Source organism: Sinocyclocheilus rhinocerous, unplaced genomic scaffold (genome assembly GCF_001515625.1).
Source record: "Sinocyclocheilus rhinocerous isolate Xijiao unplaced genomic scaffold, SAMN03320098_v1.1 scaffold1420, whole genome shotgun sequence".
NCBI lineage: Eukaryota > Metazoa > Chordata > Actinopteri > Cypriniformes > Cyprinidae > Sinocyclocheilus > Sinocyclocheilus rhinocerous.
The window spans coordinates 174,647-181,564 of NW_015666537.1; the positions used below are offsets into that span (position 1 = coordinate 174,647).

General features: G+C 37.7%; 1 protein-coding gene across 1 annotated transcript in view; it reads left to right on the forward strand.

Moving 5' to 3' along the window:
* The first annotated feature begins 828 nt into the window (after nt 1-828).
* Nucleotides 829-6,918, forward strand: part of LOC107732586 (catenin delta-2-like) — an 88,101-nt gene continuing 82,011 nt past the window's right edge. Inside the window, exon 1 of the mRNA XM_016543950.1 lies at nt 829-1,039. The gene's annotated coding sequence lies outside the window, so the exon portion shown is untranslated. The remainder of the gene's footprint in view (nt 1,040-6,918) is intronic.

Genomic DNA, 6,918 nt, shown 5'->3' on the forward strand with positions numbered 1-6,918 from the left:
CCTACCACTCAAATTAGAAAACATTATTATAAACTAACCGTTGTGAATCGGGCTAAAGTAAGGCGATAGTTTTGAACACTGGCTGGTTAGTACTTGCTCAAATATTGATTTCGGATCATTTTTAACCAAAAAAAGTTACGGACTGCAGGTTTAAATAAATAATGCAAAATTTTGGTCAGACATTTTTCAGTTTATATATATGTTAGTTAGTTATACACTTATTTAATATGTGTGTGTGTGTGTGTGTGTGTGTGAGAGAGAGAGAGTGTGTATGATATGCATGCGTCTCTATATGTTTACTTGTTAATGTGTGTGCAATGTGTACAGTTAGCAAAAAGACCTAAGTGTCAGTTCTTGGCAAAAGTATTGCTGCCTTCACATGTTGAATTACCACACAATATGAATTGCCAACTTGCCTAACCCCACCAAAAATCGATTAACTATATATTTCATTCAAAGTGGCACTGTTGCAGTTTTGATCATGTGTATATAAAAATTTAATTTTGGCTAGCTATTCTCTTTGACCACAAAGCTCTTGAACGTGGCATGCCCATAATTATTACTTCAGAAGTAGGAGTTTGGATCTTCCTAAAACCGCGCAAAGGAAAGTTAAATTGCAATGTGTGGACCAACAATTACGTCGATAGTCCAAAGTCTGACACCCTGGCGTTCCAATGGAAGGTGCAATTCCAAACGTGACCGCGAGATGTCGCTGTGGGACGCGTCGTCATCGCTGCAGCAAGGTGCTCGGATGGGGATGGTCCAGCAGGGAAGAGGAGGAAAGAGAGGGAGAAAGCAGGAGCTGCTGCTGCTGCTGTGTTCGTGGCTACTACCCACCGCAGTTTTCCGGTCTCCTTCTATCCTCACGGTTTTCCTTGGATACCTAGCGGATGCTGTCCTTTCTTCGACACACCAGCATCTCTTCTGCTTTCAATGCCAGTCGTTGGGAATGATTTCCGTGTGTCGCTCGCTTTGAATTGTCGGCATTAATTCGGGGAGGGGGAAGCGAGAAGAGCGTTGTTCCTCTGGACATTATTCGGTAAGCGCAATGTCATTCCAGTTGCATTTCCAGCTGTCACATTCCCCACCTACAATCACGATATCTGCCAAGAAAACACTCGGAACAGTTGCGAAACCCCCGGTACGCGTAGTAATAGCACATGTTATGTGTTTATTGGCATGTGGATGTCGCTGGTTTTGTGTTTAGGGATTTTTATCGCATTTAATGCTCGTATTCAGAGGGCTGTGAGCGCAGGCTGGGAACCGAAAATGGAATCCATTAGAGCATCATTCTCCATCCAAGACGGATGGGAGGGGGAGCGCGAGCACAAAAAACCCATTACTTCCCTATTGACCTACATTTCAATGATGTATTTATAAGATTACACCAGTCCACGGGTATGACCGCTGCTTCTTTGTCTAGTTTTACAGCATGTTCCTCGCATTTCGTTATGAAATCCCAACTGTCAACGGCTTTGCTTGTAAAGCACCGTTTTCATTTGTGTCCATTCATTTTTAATTTCTTGATTTCTTGAGTTTCTTGGTTGCCTCATTTTTTTTCTAGCATTACGGCTGAAAATGATCATTTTTGACCGTCTGACATAGAAAAATCCTTTATAAAACATTGTTTAAATGGATATTGAGTATGAAAGATGAATAAAGCCTATTAGTTTAGGTGTACTGATGGAGAAATGGGAGGGCTGTGTAGGCTCTGTGGCTAGACTGACCGCCTCTCTCTGCACTTGATTAGGTGAGGCTGTCTTGAAAAAGAATAAACAATAATTCAGCTGGTATAGAAGCTATTAGGCTCACATGTCATTTGTGTTTTTTCCCACACGTGGCACATTCATGTATATGTTATCAGTAGTATGTTGGTGCTCACTTATGCATAAGCAGCTGTTTAAGGACAGAATTATGACATTTATCTCTTTTATTCTTGAATTTTATTTAATAAATTACGGTAAAAAACTGGCAGCTGCGGTTGCAAGAATTTTACTGTAAAAATACAGTGAAGGTTGCAAATTTTACAGGATGGCATTTTGGTGACTGTATATTTTACAGTTCCTAACTGTGTATGTAGACAACAAACATTTATAAGACCTAAAAATTATATATTTCATGTAGGGAATTCTGGGAAGCAAAATTTTAACAATAATTTACACTAAGAGTATACTTATTGCCTTGTTAAATAGGCTATAATATAAAATTTTTCTCTAAATAATTATAGTTTTTATTTATACAATTTATATATATATATATATATATATATATTACAATATGTTTTAGTAACATTATACATATTGTTTAAAGTAGAGCATCATTTTTTATCATAATATATTTACCGTATAAGGTAATTTACTGTTAACCAATTAGCAGTTATTACTGTAAAAAATTTTTTACAGTTTAGGTATATTAGCAGTTATTTTGTCTTTTTTTGCAGCAACAAGATGAAGTGATAAAGTGTTGATGCAAGGGTTTGATTTACTGGCACATTAATGCACAAAAGTACTTTTCTACTGAAAAAATCAAAAGAGATATAATGCGAGTGAGAGGGAGGGAGAGAGAGAGAGATGGAGAGAGAGAATATTGATCGTTCAGGGGATCGGACATTCTCAGGTTGATCATAAATTATACATTGCATATGGATTTTTTATTATTTATTTATTTTTTTGGTGCAGAAAGGTTTCAGCAGACCTGACCCTGGTATTCAACATTTTAATGTCCTGATGCACCAACACTAACAGCATGCTCTCAGAGAGCAACAGTGCATGACTGTGAAATATTGTATGCATACTGGTATTAACCTGCTAGCTACAGCATATGGCTGCATATGATTTAGAATGGGCGAGCTGTGCATGCATTTTGTAACAGGTCGTGTACTCTTGAAGACCTCACAGAGGTATCTCACAGGAAAACAGGACAAGTAGCAGTCCTGTTTGGGGTATTTGCAATATACATTCAAAAGGAGTGCAAAATGCATTCAAAACACTCATAAACATTTATAATGTTTGTTGTTAAATGTTAAAGGTTCAAATATTCGATACAGATAATACTAGAAATGTTATGAGATATTATTTTAGTTATGACCTGACTTTCTCCATCAATGGGCCTGCAAATTCAGAATGATGAACAGGTAGCTAATCAATTGCTTAAACTTGTTGTGAAGACATCAAAATGTGCAAAAGCAGAGTGCTGGTATTATTATTACTTATTAAAATGGTGCAGCACATGGAGCGCATTAGTGCTTATAATAGGCATTGTATTAACAATTTGTTTTCTCTTGTCATTCCTCCATTCTTCTGTTTGGTCATTGTTAGTCTATAGAGGTATTCTTTTATATGCTCAATTTCATATTCACATATGATCTAACAGGTTAACCGCAGTTTATTGTAGATTTATCTTGTGACTTTTGCAGGTCTTGTTTTATTTGCCATGAATATTTTGTTATAAATGCTAACATTTTCAAACTTTTTTGATGGTTACAGTATTTACACATTTTTTCTGTAATATTTTTTAACTGTTTTGTTGTAGGGGGACAGAGGAAATCTATATCATGCTCATATAGTGTTCAGTATTCTGCTTAGGAGAAAGTAATAGACCTATTGATAAATGCCAGTCTTGACTCCAGCCACTTGGACCGACTCAGTATCCTCTTTTGATAATGACACCAGAGATAAAGCTTGTGATGACACAGACGCTTGCCATTGTTGTCATCTGAACTGATACTCACAGCTGATATGTAGTAATAGCTATCATAGAGGTGGATATGAAAGCGCAGAGTCTTTTATATTTTTATGATTGTCCCTAAGACGATCTGCCAAATAGTGACCTGTAATTTGATGAATCTTTCATGACTCTATTTGAGGCTTGATGTGTACACTTAATTTGTAGCTAGATGTGCCAACACCATAGTTAACCTCAAAGGATGTGAAAGAGAAAGGATCACTTAGTACATATGATGTGTGCATGATTATCATTAGCTTTTCCTGTCATATTTGAAGATTAATATCTATTATAGGTTCAGAGGGACACTATAAAATATGGAAGTCAATATCACAGGATTTTATGAGATATAGCAGTAATTTCTTACTAATCAAATCAGTGCAGACTACCGTATTTTCTATTACAACACAACAAATTACATATTATGGTAACACTTTACAATACAATTTTATTTGTTAACATTAGTTCTCATGAATTAAACAATGACAAATATTTAGTAAGCATTGATTAATCTTAGGTTAATTTCAACATTTACTAATACATTATTACAATCAAACGATGTACCTGTATATAATTTAATATATTGGCCACACTTTAGTTTGGGGACTGATTCTCACTATTAACTAACTACGACTTGCATCAGTAAACTAATTTGCTGTTTATTAATAGTTAGTAAGGTAGTTGTTAAGTTTAGGTAATGGTAGGATTAAGGGATCTAAAATATGGTCATGCAGAATAAGGCATTAATATGTGCTTTATATGTACTAATAAACAGCCAATATGCTAGTAATATGCATGCTAATAAGAAACTAGTTAACAGTGAGAACTGGTCTCTAAATTGTTAACAATGTATTTAATGAGCTAACACGAACAATAATGAATAGTTGTATTTTTATTAACTAATGTTAGCGAAGATAAATAAATATCACTATACTGTTGCATTGTCCATCTTGTGGCTAGGCCAATTGTTTTGTATATTTTAATGGACATTTTTTCCCTAGTTGAAGTTTTAAGTTATTATACAGGTAAGAGTATAATTTCAGCAAATGTATTGATTTTGTGGTCATGCCTTTGTTTATTTTGCAATTATGAGCAAACAGAATCCTTTGGATATGACTGTTACGGGGCTGACGAGACGTGAGACTTGCGGATCCATTCGCAAAGCTTTATTGTGGAGAAGACAGAGACGTGGTCATAAAGCAGGCATGGGTCAGATAATGGCAGACAGGTATATGGGGGGCAAAGCACAAGAATAGTCCTAGGGCTAGCGCAGGTCGACGATCGGCAGACAGAATCAAAAAGGGGCAAGACAAAAGGGGTGAATCCAGGGAACCAGGTGAAGATCAAAAACCGGAGAAAACAGGCTAAGGCTAAGGCTAAGGCAAAAGACTAGGGCTCCGTAAAGTAGCTATCTGGGGAAAGATAATCGCTGAAACAATACTCGGCAGAGGGAAGGGAACAGAGTGAGTGTTAAATAGTGAGGAAGTGATATGAAACAGCTGGGTGCAATCAGTGTAAACAGGTGTGTGCAATTCGTGCTGAGTGCAATCAGTGCAATGCATGATGGGAAATGTAGTCCGGGGTGATGTGCAACAGTGTGTAGTGCGAGAGTCAATGAAATGGAAAGTTCATGGACCGGATTCGTGACAATGACTTTGAAATCTAATAGCCTCCTCTTGCTAATTTCCCGTGTGCGTTAAGTTGTCTTACTGTTATTGTGGGGCGTCTTTTCCCAGCACTGCCTTGTACACAGATCAAGTGCTTGAGTGAGCGATCTTTCCTCAACTTCATTTAGCCAGTGTACCATGGAGACATCTTATATGTGCATGACCAATGCACCGGGGAGCTGCCTTGCTTATGCACACGCTGCCAGTGCTCCAGAAAAGACTTTGTACTGGTATCGCCACAGGAACGCCCTTTCACCCTTTGTATCACTCTGCTTCCAGTATTTCTCATAACGAGTGTCATGGCGGATGCCCAAACCCACTAAAATTTTAAAATAATACTGTTTTTGTGTCACGAATAGGCCTGTCACGATAACAACTTTTTGTTGTGCGATATATTGCCCCAGAAATAATTGCGATAAGTGATATTATTGTCATTTTAAAGACCATTTTATGCCACTGAATATATATTCATAATGTAACAGCATAATAATGCAAGAAGGCCTACACACTTCCAAATGACAACAAACTTTTAAAGTTCATGGACCGGATTCGTGACAATGACTTTGAAATCTAATAGCCTCCTCTTGCTAATTTCCCGTGTGCGTTAAGTTGTCTTACTGTTATTGTGGGGCGTCTTTTCCCAGCACTGCCTTGTACACAGATCAAGTGCTTGAGTGAGCGATCTTTCCTCAACTTCATTTAGCCAGTGTACCATGGAGACATCTTATATGTGCATGACCAATGCACCGGGGAGCTGCCTTGCTTATGCACACGCTGCCAGTGCTCCAGAAAAGACTTGATAGGAGGGTAGAAATACATTCTTACCTGACTACCTGGATTATACAGACCTAGAGTGAGGAGAAACAAGCTGTGCTCACTGAGCATTTGCACTTGTGATTAAGGAATCCACTGACACATGAAATATGAAATTTGAGAGACAGCAGGGCCCTGGCTATCTATTTTTAGATTTGCCAACCAAAATAATTTCAAAAGGAAGGTTAGTGTTGTTTTTGCAAATGCCATATAAACTAAACCAACCGCCTGCTGACTGCATATATCTACTACAGTAGCCTACACGGATCCATTCTGTATAACTAAACACACCAACATAAACATGACAAATCAAAACATTATCGTGAATGTGTGTGAAAACAACGTGAATGTACGGAAATGTCTGTCCCTGTGCATAAATACAATGTGCGATCAGTGCGTTAAGAGCACTCATACACGCATTATTGTAACGGACTCACGTGTGCTTACTGTACGACTCCTGTATGCCACCGCAATCGTTTTTACCTTGATTGCAGTCTTCATCCATCAAAACTTTACTAGCGAGATTGGATGCAAACTAACAAGTAGAAAAAAAGAAAAATGAACAAAGAATTGTATGGAGAGTTTTCCATCTACAGATTTTTCCCTGACCTTCTTTTCTCTGTAAATGAAGGGTGCGCACTATTGCTGAAAAACAAAATCACTACTTAGCAGTCAGATGTCCGTCAGATCCCTAAACAAGGCCATATCTGCAGAT